Below are 21601 nucleotides of genomic sequence, written 5' to 3' on the forward strand. Positions count from 1 at the left end.
TTTCAATGATTGATCATAGATTAAAAACCAAAAGTCATTTAGTATTGACACTTTGACAAAATTTAAGTCATATCAGGGGCAAACTTTCTACGGATTAAAAATGGCATGTTTGACAAGAAGTTACGCGCGCACGCGCATTTAAAATTTCAAAATGCGCAAAATTAATTTCTAATCAACTTTTTACGCGTTTCTTGTCATTTTGAGCATGTCAAAAATTCCCACGGGCGCGCAATTTTTTATGCGCGCGGTGCGCACATAGCGTTAAAAACATATTTTTTTCTCTTGAATTATATTTTTCAAGCCTTTCCCAGTGATTTTGAAAACAATTTAGACCTTTTCCAGTTTAAATAACGCCATACGAACACGTTGAATTAGACAATTCGTGCGCGTTTTTTATGAAAAAGCTTAAAAAATCGTCAAAATTATGTCTTTTTTTAAACAGTCATAGTTTCTAAAGTAAACCGTTAACCGTTTATTTTTATTACAAAATCTAGAAGTTGATGAGTTGTAGATATCGGATCATGCATCAATAAGGCTAAAAAAACATTGTGACGTCATCGTATGGCCACACGAATGTAAAATATAGGATTTTTGTCTCTTTCGTTATTGCTCATCACATTCAATGGAGCGCATCGCGCTTATCTGTATTCCTTTTTCTCCTACATTTATATATTGTGTAGGTCAATCAACTTTCTTTAGCATGAGATAAAAATATTTTAATTTTTATGACGTCATCATGCCTAAAAATTTTAATTACGTGGGTCATTAATTTCATCTTTACAGTAAATTTTAATCTGTAATAGCTCGTAAGAATAAAATGTGATAATCACGATTAAAACGTTTTCTGGAAGCTATTGGATTGTAGATACGAATTCATGTAAACATTTTGCCAATCGGATGTTGTGACGTCATCATATGGCCAGTTGAATAAAAAAAGTCGTATTTTCATATTTTGCGTAATAGTTCATCACATTTAAAAGGGTGCGCATCTATATTTTACGTATTCAAATTTCTTCTAAACGTTAATATGTTGTTCCTGAGATAATTTCCTTCAGAAATTGCTATCTAAGTGTTTCATTTTGATACCGTCGCCATGTTAAAAATTGGAATAAATGGCGGGTCCCGTAATTTCACCTATTCTACACTGTATGTAATATGTATACAGCTTATACTGTTTGCATGTATATACTATATGACACAAAATTCAGCACTAACAGCATGTCATATTCTTCAGTTCTTGTCATAATGCCATAATCTTTATCTGTGTGCAATATTCCAACGTATGACGTGCACGTGGCGTTTGTCGTGGTGCGGATAACTAACTCGTCAAAGTGACGAGTTTCATGTCTAGTTCTTCTTTCCTTCCTTCCTTTTTGTGAGTCGTGTTCCTCTAAAATGTGTAAACATAACATTTCATAACTTTGACAACATATGGGCATTTACGTGAAGTTGTGCACCTCCTATTTTTGAATGACGTCATAGTTGCGCAACGTGACTTATGCGCAATTTTATGAATTTCAATGATTGATCATAGATTAAAAACCAAAAGTCATTTAGTATTGACACTTTGACAAAATTTAAGTCATATCAGGGGCAAACTTTCTACGGATTAAAAATGGCATGTTTGACAAGAAGTTACGCGCGCACGCGCATTTAAAATTTCAAAATGCGCAAAATTAATTTCTAATCAACTTTTTACGCGTTTCTTGTCATTTTGAGCATGTCAAAAATTCCCACGGGCGCGCAATTTTTTATGCGCGCGGTGCGCACATAGCGTTAAAAACATATTTTTTTCTCTTGAATTATATTTTTCAAGCCTTTCCCAGTGATTTTGAAAACAATTTAGACCTTTTCCAGTTTAAATAACGCCATACGAACACGTTGAATTAGACAATTCGTGCGCGTTTTTTATGAAAAAGCTTAAAAAATCGTCAAAATTATGTCTTTTTTTAAACAGTCATAGTTTCTAAAGTAAACCGTTAACCGTTTATTTTTATTACAAAATCTAGAAGTTGATGAGTTGTAGATATCGGATCATGCATCAATAAGGCTAAAAAAACATTGTGACGTCATCGTATGGCCACACGAATGTAAAATATAGGATTTTTGTCTCTTTCGTTATTGCTCATCACATTCAATGGAGCGCATCGCGCTTATCTGTATTCCTTTTTCTCCTACATTTATATATTGTGTAGGTCAATCAACTTTCTTTAGCATGAGATAAAAATATTTTAATTTTTATGACGTCATCATGCCTAAAAATTTTAATTACGTGGGTCATTAATTTCATCTTTACAGTAAATTTTAATCTGTAATAGCTCGTAAGAATAAAATGTGATAATCACGATTAAAACGTTTTCTGGAAGCTATTGGATTGTAGATACGAATTCATGTAAACATTTTGCCAATCGGATGTTGTGACGTCATCATATGGCCAGTTGAATAAAAAAAGTCGTATTTTCATATTTTGCGTAATAGTTCATCACATTTAAAAGGGTGCGCATCTATATTTTACGTATTCAAATTTCTTCTACACGTTAATATGTTGTTCCTGAGATAATTTCCTTCTGAAATTGCTATCTAAGTGTTTCATTTTGATACCGTCGCCATGTTAAAAATTGGAATAAATGGCGGGTCCCGTAATTTCACCTATTCTACACTGTATGTAATATGTATACAGCTTATACTGTTTGCATGTATATACTATATGACACAAAATTCAGCACTAACAGCATGTCATATTCTTCAGTTCTTGTCATAATGCCATAATCTTTATCTGTGTGCAATATTCCAACGTATGACGTGCACGTGGCGTTTGTCGTGGTGCGGATAACTAACTCGTCAAAGTGACGAGTTTCATGTCTAGTTAATATTAAAACATTTAATTAGTTATCCGCTTGGTAGAGCCAAGCGGATAACTCCTTGTTATTGTATGGGATCAATATTTTTTGGTTATCCGCAACTTAGAAGTTGCGGATAACCCTTGTGATTGTAAATATCTTTTTTTTTTTTCATCTTCTTTGTTCTTCTTTCTTTCCCGGAATTTTGTTGCATGCATATCTCTCATCCTTGTCAACATAACATTGTATAACTTTGTCAAAAGATTGACCTGTAGCTGTAGATGTGCAAGAAACTTCGTTATATGACGTTAGAGTCGCACAGCGTAAGTTACGCGCAATTTTATGAATTTCAATGATTGATCATAGATTATAAACCAAAAGTCATTTTGTATTGACACTTGGTGAAAATTTAAGTCATATCATGGGAAAACTTTCTATGGATTAAAAATAGCATGTTACACGAGAAGTTACGCGCGCACGCGCATTTAAAATTTCAAAATGCGCAAAATTAATTTCTAATCAACTTTCTACGCTGATCATGACATTTTGAACATGTCAAAAATTCCCACGCGCGCGAAAAAAACTACGCGTAAGGTGCGCACGGAGCATGAAAATCATGTGTTTTTTTCTTGAATTATGATTTTACAGCCTTTCTTAGTCATTTTAAAAAAGATTTACATCATTTCAAATTAAAATGACGTCATACAAACACGTTGATTTAGACCATTTGCGCGCGTTTTAGTTGCAAAAGTGACAACATATTGTCAAAATTAAGCCTATTTTTAATCTATTATAGCTCCTCAGGATCATCCACGACCCCCAATTTTTTAAATTTAATATGAAACCAGATATGTTGTAGATATGAATTCATGCAGAACCTTTACCACTCGGATGTTATGACGTCATCGTATGGCCACACGAATGTAAAATATAGGATTTTTTACTCTTTCGTTATTGCTCATCAAATTCAACAAAGCGCTTCTCGGTTATAGGTATTCCATTTCCCCCGAAATTTTAATATTGTCTACGTTAATCAACTATCTTTCGCATGAATTAAAAATATTTTAATTTTTATGACGTCATCATGTCTAAAAACGTAAATAACGTGGGTCACTTATTTTCATCTTTACAGTAAATTTCAATCTGTTATAGCTCGTCAGAATAAAAAGTGATAATCATGATTAAAACGTTTTCTGAAAGCTATTGGATTGTAGATACGAATTGATGTGAATATTTTGCCAATCAGATGTTGTGACGTCATCATATGGCCAGTTGAATTAAAAAAGTCATATTTTCATCTCCTGCGTAAAAGTTCATTGCGTTTAAACGAGAGCGCATCTCACTTTTACGTGCCCAACATTCTTCAAATTTATTTTAATGTAAATTTTTAGATAATTATCTTCTAAAATTGTTATCTTTATATGTCAATTTGATGACGTCATCGTGTTAAAAATTGGATTTAAAAGATGGGTCTCGTAATTTTGTCTATGCTACACTGTATATAACATATACAGTTTATTCTGTAAAATACTGTAATATGGTGTATGCTACATAATAGGTACAATTCAGCACTGTAAACATATTTATTTCATGTCATAGGATGCATAATAATTGTCGAGGTTCATATAGTTAAGTATGTGCATGTTGCGTTTGCGCGGATAACCCGAACTCGTCAAAGTGACGAGTTCAAATCTAGTTTTCTGTATTATTCTTGGATCCTTCCTTCCTTTTTGTGAGTCGCGTTTCTCTAAAATGTGTAAACATAACATTTCATAACTTTGACAACATATGGGCATTTACGTGAAGTTGTGCACCTCCTATTTTTGAATGACGTCATAGTTGCGCAACGTGACTTACGCGCAATTTTATGAATTTCAATGATTGATTATAGATTAAAAACCAAAAGTCATTTAGTATTGACACTTTGACAAAATTTAAGTCATATCAGGGGCAAACTTTCTACGGATTAAAAATGGCATGTTTCACAAGAAGTTACGCGCGCACGCGCATTTAAAATTTCAAAATGCGCAAAATTAATTTCTAATCAACTTTTTATGCGTTTCTTGTCATTTTGAGCATGTCAAAAATTCCCACGGGCGCGCAATTTTTTACGCACGCGGTGCGCACGTAGCGTTAAAAACATATTTTTTTCTCTTGAATTATATTTTTCAAGTCTTTCCTAGTAATTTTGAAAACAATTTAGACCTTTTCCAGTTTAAATAACGCCATACGAACACGTTGAATTAGACAATTCGTGCGCGTTTTTTATGAAAAAGCTTAAAAAATCGTCAAAATTATGTCTTTTTTTAAACAGTCATAGTTTCTAAAGTAAACCGTGAACCGTTTATTTTTATTACAAAATCTAGAAGTTGATGAGTTGTAGATATCGGATCATGCATCGATAAGGCTAAAAAAACATTGTGACGTCATCGTATGGCCACACGAATGTAAAATATAGGATTTTTGTCTCTTTCGTTATTGCTCATCACATTCAATGGAGCGCATCACGCTTATCTGTATTCCTTTTTCTCCTAAATTTATATATTGTGTAGGTCAATCAACTTTCTTTAGCATGAGATAAAAATATTTTAATTTTTATGACGTCATCATGCCTAAAAATTTTAATTACGTGGGTCATTAATTTCATCTTTACAGTAAATTTTAATCTGTAATAGCTCGTAAGAATAAAATGTGATAATCACGATTAAAACGTTTTCTGGAAGCTATTGGATTGTAGATACGAATTCATGTAAACATTTTGCCAATCGGATGTTGTGACGTCATCATATGGCCAGTTGAATAAAAAAAGTCGTATTTTCATATTTTGCGTAATAGTTCATCACATTTAAAAGGGTGCGCATCTATATTTTACGTATTCAAATTTCTTCTACACGTTAATATGTTGTTCCTGAGATAATTTCCTCCAGAAATTGCTATTTAAGTGTTTCATTTTGATACCGTCGCCATGTTAAAAATTGGAATAAATGGCGGGTCCCGTAATTTCACCTATTCTACACTGTATGTAATATGTATACAGATTATACTCTTTGCATGTATATACTATATGACACAAATTGACAGAATTCAGCACTAACAGCATATCATATTCTTCAGTTCTTGTCATAATGCCATAATCTTTATCTGTGTGCAATATTCCAACGTATGACGTGCACGTGGCGTTTGTCGTTGTGCGGATAACTAACTCGTCAAAGTGACGAGTTTCATGTCTAGTTAGTATTAATTTAATATCTACAATTGAAATTAGTGTTATTTCACTAAATTGTGTACATTTTCTTTAAAATGTGAGGGTATTGAAATTAATGATCTAAAATATGATTTATTATTAATGATAACACAAATATAATTAATAGGTAGATACGAATAAACTATGCCGTTTTACGAAATGAATTTTCCATAATTACAAGCACTATTACTTCTACTAACTGGCCCAGGCCAATGCGAACATCAATATATATGAATAGCACTATGCCATTTCGTTGGCCTACACTTGTAAACAGCCCGCGTAATCTTCTTGACAAAATCGATCAATGTAATGGCGTGGATCGTTTTCTTAAGTAGATGGTGTCCAATGTGTCACTGATGTGGAATTCTTTCTCTACTAATTATAATTTTTTATTTGATATAAACCGCCACAACATCAAAAATATTAATAATAACATTAGCCAATTAAATTTAGTAAATGGAATTTATAACATTAATTTAAATACATTTCATCATCTCATTGTATGTATAGAACCTCGGTTTGAGTATACTGTATAATTTACAGTTTTAATTTTAATATTCGAACTCCATGTTCCCCAGATTACGGTAGCTCATTCCTCAACGACAACAAAGGGGATTGATTGTTTACAACAGGAAGGGGTAGTAATAGATACTGTCAGATTTTCACGTCGACTATGACGTCATTGTTTATGATATGCGCATGGGCAAGGCGACTGGCACGTCGACTTCCAAATTTGAGAACATTTTGCCCATTCGCTCTCTGACATGAGAACGAGTGGACGTATGACGTCATAACACTGCAAATGTTTACCAAAATCATGGCAGAGAATGATCTCGTGATGATTTTCTGAGAATGTAGTTCACTCAAATCTAAAAAGTCTGTACGAAAATAACGTTCGTAAAGTATCACTTCTATCCATCGTGAGGTGTCAAAGCCTCGGTACCGGACATATGTTGTTTTTTTTTATAAATGTGAATTATCGATTGATTGCCATTAGTAGAATAATTACAAGTTGCCTTGGTCGTAAATTTATTTAAACAATATTAATACTAAAACAATATCAACTTGTCAACACGGAATTTCATTATAATTCCTTCTAATCCAAATACATATCAAAGTATAAATTTTGATGTCAGCCTTAAATCCCTTGGTAATTTGATTTAATTTCTAAAAAATTAATTTGTTTGCCCTACTCTTAGTAATTTTTGTTGAGCTCTTAAATTTTTATCGAATGACGTTTTGTCGCAAAAATTATCTCGGAAAACGCGCGAAAATATTGATTTTATTAAAAAATTATTATTACAAAATTAGACGTATGTTATTAGCATTAACAGTACTCTGAATAAACATTTTGTGAAAATAAAATAATTGGAGCGGGGTGGAAGTTGAATGTGTCTTCTTCTTAGAAAACAATTCTCTTCTCTTCCGTCACACATAACTCCATTATAATAGTCAGATAATGACCGATTTACACACCTAATTGAACTTCTTTTTCTACATATTGAACCCGATGTGACATCGTTAAGAAGAAATAATATTAGATAAACTAGTACGCACAGCAGTGGCATGATAGTGCAAACTAAATAAGTTACATAATGATCATATTAATTCACTTTTTCCATTTCATGACTGACACCGTCATCTGTGTTACTTGCAAGTCTATGCAAAAAGTACAAGTTTACGACTCATGAACGTCATGTCATTGTTCTGTTTATCTTGTGCAGTAGGCTCCCATACTACTGAAGACAAAATCCTTCTAGTCAACTTATAAGAGGCAATTGAACCGCTTTATGATTATACAACCAGACTCCTCATAACATCTGGACTACTGAGTCTCTGCCAACCTCGACGACAAGGCTTCTTATGGCCGTTATTTGGCCTGGTCTATTCTACACTGCACCAGATATTTCTTCTCCAACCACTTTCGATGTCCATACACCAGGAGTCGAGTATACGATTAATATACTCTTGCCTTCATGAAACTCCGACCCATTGATTTGTTCTTAAGTGTGGAAATCCACATCCTACATAATCAGACTATACTTACCAAGACGATTGATGAGGACTGCAATTCGCGTTCTCACTACAGCCAGAGATGTATCTAGTAGACTTGCAATAGCCTGTTACACTTTGTCTAATGCTACAGAATCGGGTGTTCTTTCAGTACACTATGTTGCTGACCGGGAAAACAGCCATTTATATAAACTTATAAACATGATTAATTTATACGCCTGCGTAATTGTCTTAATTTCAGTTATTATTAAACTATTCATTACGACATTATACAGGTGCATTAAACATAGTACATGGTAATATTTACAACTAAACTCATATTTCTCACATGAAATGATACATCAATGCGTAAATGCGACTTGTTTTAAAGGTATTTATAGTAATAGTGGTAAATTAAGATATGTATTATTTACAAATCATTTGAACATTTCAATAACAGCTCTCATAATGTACTTCAGTGATGACCATGTATGATTTAAACCTAATATTAGAAGTGTGATAATAATATAATATTGTACGAGGAAAATCATTACAGTATGTGATTGCTATCTTTTTTTTAAATGTCAGTATAAATACGGTATACAATAAAATGAAAACAAAACCGACGCAGTGGTGACATGAGAAAAAAAAAAGAAAAAGTATAAAACATAAAGTATTTCTTCAATTTTCCATATTTATAAAAAAAAATAGTCCTATGATATTAAAAGTTTCCATTCCACATTAAAAAATTCTATTTTGTCATTTATCGACTACTTTTATGTTTCGGCTTAAAGTTTACCAGTCCTAAATTAGATGGTTTTATATCTGCACATCTGGATAGGAAAATACAATTTTTACCAAAATGACAACATTATTTACAGACTTGTCAGCATTACCAAATTGTAAGAGTTTTCTCTAAATTATTATGCCACCCAAGTATTTATTTGCTTTTTAATTTGTTGGATTATCTATTTTTTTACTTAAGTTCTTTTTGCCCTACATCGCGCAAACTTTAAGTCGTTTAACAAATTATAACCATTACAGCAATTATATATATGGTTCAATGCATGAAACATACAAGTAGATAAAATGTGTTCACTAGTTGTAAAATACTCGTAAATACTTAATACGACAAATCATCATATATTTATGAGTACAGCAGTTGATGTTTTTCGAAAATGTTATTCATTCCTTACAATATTAATGCCACAAGGTTGACGAATAAAGTTAAATTGCTTAATTTAGAACAACCTGTACAATACATAGAAACATAATCTAGAATCTTGAAATTGCTTCATACGCTCAACAGTCCTTTGAAAATGTATGCTTGATGCACAACAGGGGAATTCCCGTTACGTCATTTTAAGAACAGGGTTTGGTAAAATAAACACCATTCGGGACTAAACCTTTTAATGTTATTACCTTAATGTGGATAAACTTTAAATAAGTAAAAGTACCTTATAGAGCTAATAACACATTAAAGGCAGAATAACACTGAATATTAATGGATTTAAGTGCGAATAGGTGGATGTAACCTAACATTTATCACCGCGTGGTCACTAAACACTCAAACGGGTTTATCGGTCGGAGACCTCGTCAGTTCCATTTCTTTCTCGTGTAATAATGCGTTTCGTATGAATTAAGTATTGCACCACGGTCGTCTACAGCAAAAGTCAAGCCCTACTTAATATCTTTTATATCTCTAAAGTATTAGAAAGTGAAATGAATACATTTCAAAGGTTATTGTTCCAATAATCTAGCATTTTTACACCTTGGAAACTGTGAAAACTTCAATAAAATGAAATTAAATTTGTTTTACAAAATTCTTTTTGATAATAATTATTTTTCAATTCACTTTATCAAACAATACGTTAATAATACAGATGTTTGTACATGAAATGAATGAAATCCGAATGTGTGATTCTGGAGGACAACTTACTGGAATGTTTGTGTTCAGCCAATCGTGAAATTATGTTAATTTTTTAACTATAAGCCAATCAAATTACATAAACACATATCGCCTTTAATGTAAAGATTCAAACCTAATTAAGTCTTGCTACTTAATATGTAAGACTTTGCTTGTCATCCGAACGACGTTAACATTCCAGTTTGTTATTGTTTTCGTACCCACCCCGGGGAAGTTTTGTGACGTCAACATAGCATAGTTCCATGAAGATCCAAGCAGAAACTTACAATTGCTGTTGGCGCAATGACAATTATGATTATTATAGGCAATAACGAATCATCAAAACCAAATGAAGGGGAACGCTCGAAGCAAACTGTCAACTGCTGCGTTTATTTGTATCATTTATTTTATCCCGTCACCGATGCTGTTAACTGATATACAATTAACAAATACAATGCGTTTTATAGGAAGCAACCTATCAATGCTTTCACAGCTTTGGTGGTTTGTGGGATCACTCACCCGAAACATGGTGGTCATACATAAATAACTACCAGAATCATCATTAACACACTATGCGTTATGTGAAAAAATGTATAAAGCTATCAAACTTTATGTGACAAACAAATTTGATGTGCCCATTATATGGGCACGATGATGTCATACCACTACCATAATTGTATATACCGATTGATTTTATAATACATTTTTTAAAACGATCGAAATATTCCTAAAACACGGACATTCCGTTCCTGGTAATGTGTTTAGAAAACAATTATTTTTAATATTTTAAATCGCATAGCAACTTTCAAAATATCCCATTTGTTTAACATTATTGCTTTTGATAAACTTTAATAATATATAATACATTTCGCAGTGAGGGTAGGCCTATTGTTACGTCCGAACGGGCTTAGTAGTAAAGAAAGGCAATTTCCAAGATTGTACCAGCATTCCAAACCAATAATTTGATAACGAAAAATAATATTATTTTCGAATTAAGATTATGACATTTTTTTAATATACGTTTCGAATTGCCCCAAGTCTGTATTTATTGTCTTTCGGCGTTTTGATTTTTGTCTGAATAATGAGCTCATGTATTATACGTATGTGCCAAAATAATTATATTTTTACTAATTTCGGTCTAGACACCTACTAGGCCCGTACGTAAAATTATCACGACGATTGATTGATCTGCGCATGCTTAGACCTGTACCAAACAAAACGAGTTTGTACCATGGCCTCCGAACCTCTAGTAGTGCCTGGTTCCTTTCCACTAGTAGAGGACGCAATGCAAGGACGTACGCTCAAGCAACAACATAGGTAATTAAACCAATCTCAAGCGATGGATCATCTGAAATGACGTGATTGGTGGGATAACTTGCGTTGCACGTACGTACGTCCTTACTTTACATTTTAGGAGCCAAGTCATACAACAAAACGACGTTTGGATCCATAGAATCACAAGGTGCACTTACTGTATTTTCAATGGCAACCATAACTTAACGCTCTGGGGAATTAATTGGTCTGTAGGCCAAACAATCATAATGCTACATTATAACAACACATCTGTAGTAAATGTGCATTTAATTTTCACTAATTATCTGTTCACTGTTGCAAATGCTACCATACGCAAAAATAGAGTAGAGAATATTATAATGTTTTAGAGGGCGTTTTCACACTTCTCATTTAACATACCGTGGCAAGAGTTCTGGACTGGAAAACTCAATCGTTAGCGCTTCAAAATGTAATCAAATTGCAATATTTATTTAATTTCTTTATTTTCAAGTAAATGTATAAATTCAACTTATTTAATTGTTTTATCGTCATTGTTCGTAACGTTCTTTGTATTTCTTTGTTTTAAATACTACCGTAAATGATCGAATAAGCCAGACAATAAACAAGCTAATAGCCGTAGTAAATGAAGACATTTTAATAATCTGTAAGTATCGCTTAATATGCTCAAATGAGATTTGATTAATAATAACTCAATTGTACTGAAAACAACTTAATGTTAGAAACATCAATTTTAACTTTAACATTTTAATTTGCCTCATTTTATAGATTTGTGTCAATGCGTAAATACCATCCACATATATTATCTCCGCTGTCAACGGATAACGGCAAATTTACACAGGCGAGCGGTAACAGTATGCGGAAAATCGCGTAGGTTGCCACACGTAGAATCTGTATCTATCCTGAGCCGAAACCGCCCGTCTTCTCCGCGTTGTGTGTAAATGGTCATAAGGAATAACATAGATTCTATATTTTTATTACCGTTACCGCTCGTCTGTGTAAATTGGCCTTAACGCTTGCTTATTTAGATCTTTTATCATGTTCTTTGTGCAGTATAGAGAGAGCAGACACCTTCGGGAGGAGGCGACACATTCAGAGACCATCCCGCGCCTATTCAGGTTCTGAGGGAAGGAGAGGTTACAATACTTTTAAATTACGGCCCTGATTGGAGGCTTGTGCACATCGGGAATATTGCGTAAAAAGCTAATTCTGCGCACGCTATGCGCAGCTGCGTAGTCGCCGCGTATTAAAACGAAAGGTCGATATTATTTTAACCTTATACGCCGATCAAATGCAATTGAGTACAATTTATTTTATTCATAATTACAAAAAACAACTTTATTGCTGTTTTATATCGATTTTGAATAATAAGTCCATATATTTCCATAAAATTATATTGAGGTTACAATGGTAAAACATGTGTTTGTTTTTCATAGTATAGTGCAGGGTATTGTTTTCAAAAAAGGGCCAGTTAACGCCACAATAAATATTATACAAAACAATATAGGTTAATATTCTCATATATACTGTCAGTAAAAAATTCTATATTTAACGAACGATATACTGTATATGTTTGGCCATGACTCTCTATACAAGTACAGCACAATCGAGGAGTATCTGAATAACAGAGTCACTCAATTAAAAACCTTTTTTTTACCAGAGTTACGTAAATGACAGATGTTATATTGACTAAGTGTTCTTCTATAAATGCTATTTTTCTAACCAAAACATTTTTACAATTTATTTCTTCATTAAAGCATTCATTAGTGAACATCTATACTGTGCAATTGTGTTTCCACAACAGGTGCTACCAAATATTTCCTTCTCCAAACAAAGTAATTATACCTTAGTTGTTTGTTTCCACGTTACACATTTCCTCATGCAACTACTTATTTTAAAATATACATGTCATATTGCGCAAAACCATTGCAACAGCTAAAGCTTGGTTCCCACTAGAACGTAACGCAAGGACGTAAACGCAACGCAAGCGTTTTAACCAATGACAAGCGAAGTTATAGACAGTTAGCAATCACAAGCGAATAAGCCATCGCTTGTGATTGGTCAATTCACTTGCGTTGCGTTACGTCCTTGCGTTGCGTCGCTAGTGGGAACCACGCTTAAACTAACTTTGAATCAGTAAAGCTGCGTTCCCATTAAGAGTGGTTCCCACTAGCGACGCAACGCAAGGACGTAACGCAACGCAAGTGAATTGACCAATCACAAGCGATGGCTTATTCGATTGTGATTGCACCTGTCTATAACTTCGCTTGCCATTGGTTAAAACGCTTGCGTTGCGTTTACGTCCTTGCGTTACGTTCTAGTGGGAACCAAGCTTTAGGAAGCAACGTAAGGACGTAAGCGCAACGCAAGGCAGTTGACCAATGACAAGCGTTGCGTTACGTCGTTGTGTCCGTCTCTAGTGGGAACCAAGCATTAGACTGGGCCTATTTTTAGCTTATTTATCACGCAAAATCAAAGTACGTGTAAACACAAGTAATTTGACCAATAACAAGCCACAGACCATTCCGAACTGTTATGATTGGCCAGAGTACGTTACGCGTACGTCGTTGTGTTTATGTCCTTCAAGCTTAGTTTGAGACGCAACGCAAGTACGTACCGCAACATAAGTGATTTGACCAGTCACAAGCGATGGATTATTCGAATGTCGCCTGTGATTGGTCAATTTACTTGCGTTGCGTCTCTAGTAGGAATCAAGCGTTAGTGTGAATAAAGCACTTACAAATAAAATAGTCCAATGCGAATACAGTCTATAATTTTCATTTACGAGTGCCTTGATATAGCGGAAATTAAACGTATAACAATACGCAAGTTATACGACGACCTCTTAATCCTAAACGTAATCAAATACGTAATCCCCAGGATCGTTACGGACTGTGCCATTTTTACGGCGTTTACGTTTGTCTTCAAAGCGTTACCGGTTAACGGAACCATGTATTGTATGCGCTACTTCCAGCCAGCCAGGACTCACCATAATGGCTCGTCTAAAGCTACGAGTCAAGGGAAGTGATTTTAACTTATACAACAAAACTAATTTTACTTACCTCAAATCAGCTACGTACGTAAAACCCAAATAAGCAGAATGTAAGTTCTCTAAGCTATGTTCAATTTCAGCAGTTATGTAATAGTATCCACACACCTTGTTTCCAATTGCAGATTTGACGGGCTTTCACTTTTCTAGCTATTATATAGTTAAGGGCTATTCCATTTTGAAAGAGGGTAGGTATTTTAAAGAAGAGATAAAAGTACGACAGTATTATATAAAAGACACATACGACGACATGCAAAATGAATGATCACACCTGCCTCCACCTAATAATGACGTATTACCATGGACACAATCAAGGCGACTCGAACTTTGGAAATTTAAGAAAATAACAGTTTTAAATCCGTCGGTGATATAAAGGGCCTAATACAATAAAGCTAAAATGATATCATATTTTGGCCGTTTTATAATAATAATCTATCAATCATTTTGCTAATCATAATTTAAGTTTTGATTTGATTTGATGCATAGTATATACTACCCACGCAAATATTGCTAGCGATTGATAACTTGTATGTTAATAGAACTATTGTCATTAATAGACATTTTCAAATTATTTTACGCTTAGTATACAAACACATCTCAATTAATATTTGAAGAAACTGCAATTCGCATCTTAATTTAAAACAATTTATTTCTATGCAACAAAGGTAATTGGATGTTTTAGTGAAATGTACTAAACAATAAGCCTATAAAACACCATAGAAATACGTTGGTAATGTACTTTTTATATAGGTAATGTTGGCGACCCATGTCATGATATAGGCCTATTAGCTATGGCCAATGAACTGAATAAAAACACAACCATGTTTCAATGTCGACCCATAGAGCTGAATAAACCCATGATCAGCAAAAATTATCCACGGTGCATTTACACTAACCGAATGTGCGTTAACACTACCCTAGTGCGTTAACACTACGCTATAGTGCGTTAACACTACTCTATAGTGCGTTAACACTACCCTATAGTGCGTTAACACTACCCTATGGTGCGTTAACACTACCCTATGGTGCGTTAACACTACGCTATAGTGCGTTAACACTACCCTATGGTGCGTTAACACTACACTATGGTGCGTTAACACTACCCTATAGTGCGTTAAAAATATACATATGGTGCATTAACACTGTTATATTATGCGATGCGTTACCACTATACCAACATTGTATGGTGCGTTAGAACCTACTGTATGGTGCGTTACAACCTACTGTATGGTGCGTTACAACCTACTGTATGGTGCGTTACAACCTATACTGTATGGTGCGTTACCATTTCACCACTATAGTGTGTGATGCGCGTAAACTGTTTAAACAAATGTAATCTCTCAAATACGATTGCCTCCCGACTCATTAGCAGAAAAACAGAACAATTTAAAAAAAATTTAAAACATTGATAAATGACAATGTACATTCGTACAATAGCATTAGTACGCGGTAGGCCTACACAACCAATGACATCCGATCATTAAAAAGTACGTCTCAACAATAGTTAGCGTATACTACGTCATGTTTTGACGCAAATATCAACATTAATCGTATCATGAAGAGCATACACTTAATATGAACCTAATTATTCAACGTGTAAATGCCCACTCGTAAGAAGAAAGTCATGCTTTCGTTAAAAGCTTAAAGGTAAAGCCTTACGCCATGCTATTACCGCCGGTTCACACAGTTCTATTCGTTACCACCAGACTCTCTGTACTGTATTATCTACCCAGTATGCAGATCGTTTATAAAGAGTTGTTCCCACTAGAGACGCAACGCAAGGACGTACGCGCAACGCAAGCGAGTTGACCAATGACAAGGGACTGTTCGAATAATCCATCGCTTGTGATTGGTCAAATCAATTACGTTGCGTCACGTCCTTGCGTTGCGTCGCTAGAGTGAGAACCAAGCTTAAAATACAACAATGAGTATGCGCAATCATTTTTTTAAGGCTTATAATAGTTAATTAAATATTAATTTGAAAAAAAACATTTTCCGGTAAAATATGTATAATTAATCAATCAGAATTAATCAATCAGAATTAATGAATAATACTAGGAGTTATTCTGAAAGAAATTCAAACAATGACGTCACGAGCCATGGATTTGAATTCATAAAATAATACGGGGTTTTTCACCCTTGTAACGTTGCCACTGTGGGTGTGTGCGATACGTATTAAAAAACACAATTACGTCATAACTATAGGCCTATGAACTATCACCATAGACTATAATTTGAAGCAAGGAAGAGTGAAATCTTCTCTAGTTTGAGGTAACAAATCAAACTTTTATTATTTCTTAAACCAACGTGTAGCGCGTGCGTCGTGATGACGTACACGCGCTCTCCGTTTATTCTCTTCCTATTTTCATTTCTGGATTTGTGGAGGAACGAACCAAATAAATTAAGGACATGCTTTTTTTAGATCAAACAAACCGACACATATGTGTTGTTGTTTTCTAATGTCAACGCCTCAGAACGTGAATTCCATGCTTTTGGCACATTTTAAATTACATGGATCATTATTCACTTGAGTGAGAACAGAATGGATTAACATGGAACAGGGCAATAGATAACATATTGATTGAATACATTAGTGCATAAACACCAAAAAAACATGAATCTATATGACATTAATGTATAAATGCGATAATGTAGTAGACTCGACAATGATCAATGTGGATAAGACACCTGAAGATAACATTGTATTTTAATCACGATGATTAGACTTGGCCCAAATCTGTATTTATTGTCTTTTTTTACGTATGAAACGCCATATGTGCCAAAATATTAAACGATTACAAGACTACACGATGATATACGATGTATACTAATGGACCTAAACAATTTAATTTACGTACAGGGTTAAGCGATTATTGTGAGGGGACGAGAGTGGAAAGGAAGGGGGGCTGAGGATGATGAGGTGGTATGAAAACGATACGTACGGTATCAATTGCGATTAACACCTTATTATATTAAATTTCACGTTCACCAATATCTTTCAAAACATGTGACGGATTACTAGCTATCAATTGAAATTAAATCATTACATTTTATATTGAGTCCATATTAAATCCAGATAACGGAAATAACGCGCTCATGATATACACACGTTCCAATAGAAAAACATGTGAATGCAGCAGATACAGAGTTGGGTTCAATCGGAGGCATCCTCGTACAATAAATCATGCTTAATTGGTTTATTTTGTTCAATATTGCCCGTTATTTATAGCAATTGCTTGTACTCTTGCTTTTAATAGACTATATTTCACGAATAGAAAGTCGATATGATATAAAATATTAGTTTACGAGTAAACAATAGACAAGATCCATGCGGGGACTACGGTTCATACATAGTATTTGCTTATATTACTACTTTTTGCAATACAATCTATTTGCACCGCACTGTGTATAATAGGGGTACGTTTTTTACTCTACAGCTCACTATGTCGGTCGGTCTGTCGGTCGATCGGTCGGTAAACACTAACTCAAATTTGCGCACGCGACTGCAGCCATGTAGTTTGGCCTTGTTTTTTTTATAATCTAGCAAAGGAATACTATTTTATATACTATATTTCGTCAGTTTCTAATCTCATGTGATGAGAGACAATTGACGTAAAAAATGTTTAATGTTTTAAAATAGAAAACTATCAACGGTTGTGACCATTAAGCCTACTTAATCTTGGATACTAATTGATTGGTTAACTGCGGATTTATAAGAGTTGCGTAGCGTCATTTTGCATTGTTTGTGCTTTTCTATTATTAGTCGTTGCTGCTGTCTGGTTGTGTTATTATTTGAAAAGAAGGCCCACTGAGGGGTCCTGTTACCGGAGGTTTCGTCTTCGTGTTAAGGAAACGAAGTGAACCATTACACCATAAATATAGGCCTACCGTATATACAATTTATGTCCTGACGGAGAACATTACATCATGAGTACATTGAAGCTAGTGACGTCAAACACTGTACTTGCCGTTTTGTTTAATGTATAGCAAATATGTTTATCCTCATTTATTCTGATGTGATTCACATACCTAAGAGAATGAGAGCATTGAGGTATCAGGGATTACAAATACGTTCACATTAAGTAATGTGTTTTCATTAAACGATTTTGTTTACGCGCTTGATCTTGTAAATTTACTAAGTACGATTCTCAGCGTGTCTGTTTCACAATGATATTTCACCGCCACACTCGGGTAATTCACCTAACTATTCGAGTATAATTACCGTAACATACAATACTCTTATTTACTGTGTAAGCTTAAGTTTGTATGCGGTTTTCGAAGATACACCAACAATGTATAAGTGATGGCGTCGAATGCGCGCCTCCTGGCTGATTTTCCTTCTAATTGTATAAATAGCAATATGTTGGGTTCATGTCCAGCACCCACACTCACGCTAAATTGAATTATAAATTTTCTATTTAGATTACCGTATATTAAAGATGTATTGTCCCCCTGAAAAATTAATTCTTAACAACTTTTCTGTTGAATAGGGCTATGCCATTTTAATGTAACATAATAGTTATCCACTTTGACCAAAAATTTGATTTTAAAAAAAGTATTTACCTAAAAACTGTAATTTAAAGCAAAAAAATAATCAAATTGCCTGCCAGCCAATGGGTTTTTGGTTGAATTTAACCATTTATTTTGTAATTTTATTTTACTACTTTTTAGGCCATTTGTTTAACATAATATGATCCTTGATGTTGCTAATTATGCGAGAATGATCACTTTCACAACGTACGTTGTGGAATAGATGTGAACTCGTCACCGTGACGAGTTAGAAGATCCGCTTTATATTATATCCAACAGCTTAAGTGAAATGAACACTTCGCGTGTGTGTTTGCCTTATGGCCATTAATCACTAATTCCCAGTATTGAAAACTGACAAAATTAGAAACTATAACATAGTAATGTTTAACACCTGTCTCACTCTACGGCATTAATTCACTTTCTAAAGTGTTGAGAGAATCGTTGTTTATTTCTCAAGTTTAAGATGCACATTATTATTTCTTATATAAAAATCAATATTAATGATTACGGATGGAAATAGAACTTATGGAGCACGGTGATGATGAACTTACTCCCTATGACATCAAGAGACACAATAGTGACGCGCTTGTACACACAAACAAATGTGTTTGTATACTATCATAAATATTTAAAAAAAACTCTTATTCCGATTGTTTACTTGTGGAACTAAGTACTACCATTATTGGTCTAGGCCTATATCAACACTATATTATGCTTATTGTCTGAACAAGGGTACTTAAAATCTAATTCTAAAGCTCTGTCTACACTATCAAACTAAGTTTATGTGACAAACACATGTGATGTGCCCATATACGGACATAATGACGTCACTACCATATTTGGGGATATTACTACTAATGCCGTTTATACACCAATGAAAGAGATCGATACCTTCCACACCATATCTCAAACATGTTCTACCTAATCCACAGACAAAAGCACTTCTCAGATGTATTGTATGTGCATATACATCACGTCAATGTACCATTAATTTAATGTTCATGGTATCATGTATTATTCTTTGGGGCTGGTGGCCCGTAGGCCTACGGTATATACTGAATAAAATATTGTATGGGAGAGAACTGTGACTACCATATTGGGCACATTACAATTTTTGGTCACATAAAGTTTGATAGTGTAGACAGAGCTTAAGTAGAAAAAACAATTAATTTTTATTGTTATCATTACTGTAAATAATCATTGTATATATTTTATAATTAATATTTATAGGCCTAATGGTTTTTTTTTTTTTGTAAAAATCTACTGTAATATTATACCTTATTATGGTTACCATTATAAAAAATGTACGATTGATTGAATAGAGTTCACACACATATATATATATATATATATAATTAATTAATTAAATTTCAGTATATCACCGGGCGGTTTAGAATTAATGTTCTTTGCCTGATTTGTTTATATATATATATATATATATAAACATCTTATGTTGCTCTTTACAAACATTGTTCCTGTAATTTCTGCAAATGAAAATAAACCTACATTTGAATTTGATTTGATTTCCTTAATCTATATACATAAAGTTTAATCTTAATCTTAATCGATTTTTATTTCTTATAATAACAATATCGATTGTCTTCAAATTAAATTGCATTAATACCTTTGAGCATTTGCGCTACAAAAAATGTGATGTCTCGTATATAGGCATGATGACGTCATATCACTACCGTATTTGGGGTTATTACTACCATATTTGGGCACACTTTTTTGTCACATAAAGTTTGGTAGTGTGGACAGAGCTTAAGAAGAAGAAAGCATCTTATGATGCTCTTTACAAACATTGTTGAATTTGATTTGAATTTCCTTTATCTATAGGCCTACATAAAGTTTAATCTTAATCGATTTTTATTTCTTATAATACCAATATCGATTGTCTTGTCATTAATACTACTGAGAATTTGCGCTGCACCACCTACGTGTTGTTATATAGGCATATATTATTCTTATTCTTTTTCCTCGAAGGGTTGTGCTGTTCTTAATTAGAGATATACTTTACGCGGTCAACTAATTCCTTTACAATAATAACGCATTAAGGTGTCACCTTTCACTGAATTTGATGTTAAAGAACGTCCTATTAAATATAATTAAACAATTAAGCAAAAATCAATTTTCAAAACACCATAAAACAGTTGCCGTACGGGGGAACACCAATCAGAACTGGCGATAATAATAATATCATCAGAGCCTGTACAATTGCCCTCCTTCTTCCATAATAGCATCTTTCATCATCTAGGCAAAACTAGAAGAGGTGGGTGGAATTTATAAAACAGAATGAGGCAAGTTTACAAAAGCAAGAAAAGATAAAGGGCTCCAAATAAGGACATCAGTGACTCCATTTTTACTGAATCAAAACGGCAATACTCAAAACTTTGCGTTTATATGAAACTATAGAACTATAAATCCAAAGGCAAAATACTGACAAAATGACAATGCTGTGGGTATCAGTGGCTGGATCTCAATGGAGATACAAATAAAATAAGCACTGACAAAATGACAATGCTGTGAGTATTAGTGGCTGGATCTCAATGGAGATACAAAATAAAATAAGCACTGACAAAATGACAATGCTGTGAGTATTAGTGGCTGGATCTCAATGGAGATACAAAATAAGCAAAAAGCTAAATCAAAATGATAAAGTAAAACAGCCAGAAAAGTTAGCAGAGCTTTCGGGCAACACTAGCCCTTCATCAGTGCAAGTGAATGTACTTGGACAAGATAGATATATA

At 33.8% G+C, this 21601-nt stretch overlaps 2 protein-coding genes across 2 annotated transcripts in view; both read right to left on the reverse strand.

The window, feature by feature from the left end:
* LOC144847632 (uncharacterized) overlaps positions 1-14429 on the reverse strand; it is a 44044-nt gene extending 29615 nt beyond the window's left edge. The window contains exon 1 of the mRNA XM_078704097.1: positions 14335-14429. The gene's annotated coding sequence lies outside the window, so the exon portion shown is untranslated. The remainder of the gene's footprint in view (positions 1-14334) is intronic.
* LOC144847629 (guanine nucleotide exchange protein smcr8a-like) overlaps positions 1-21601 on the reverse strand; it is a 111645-nt gene that overhangs the window by 35713 nt on the left and 54331 nt on the right. The gene's annotated exons all lie outside the window — the stretch shown is intronic.

This window comes from Antedon bifida, chromosome 7, assembly GCF_963402885.1.
Source record: "Antedon bifida chromosome 7, ecAntBifi1.1, whole genome shotgun sequence".
NCBI classification, from domain to species: domain Eukaryota; kingdom Metazoa; phylum Echinodermata; class Crinoidea; order Comatulida; family Antedonidae; genus Antedon; species Antedon bifida.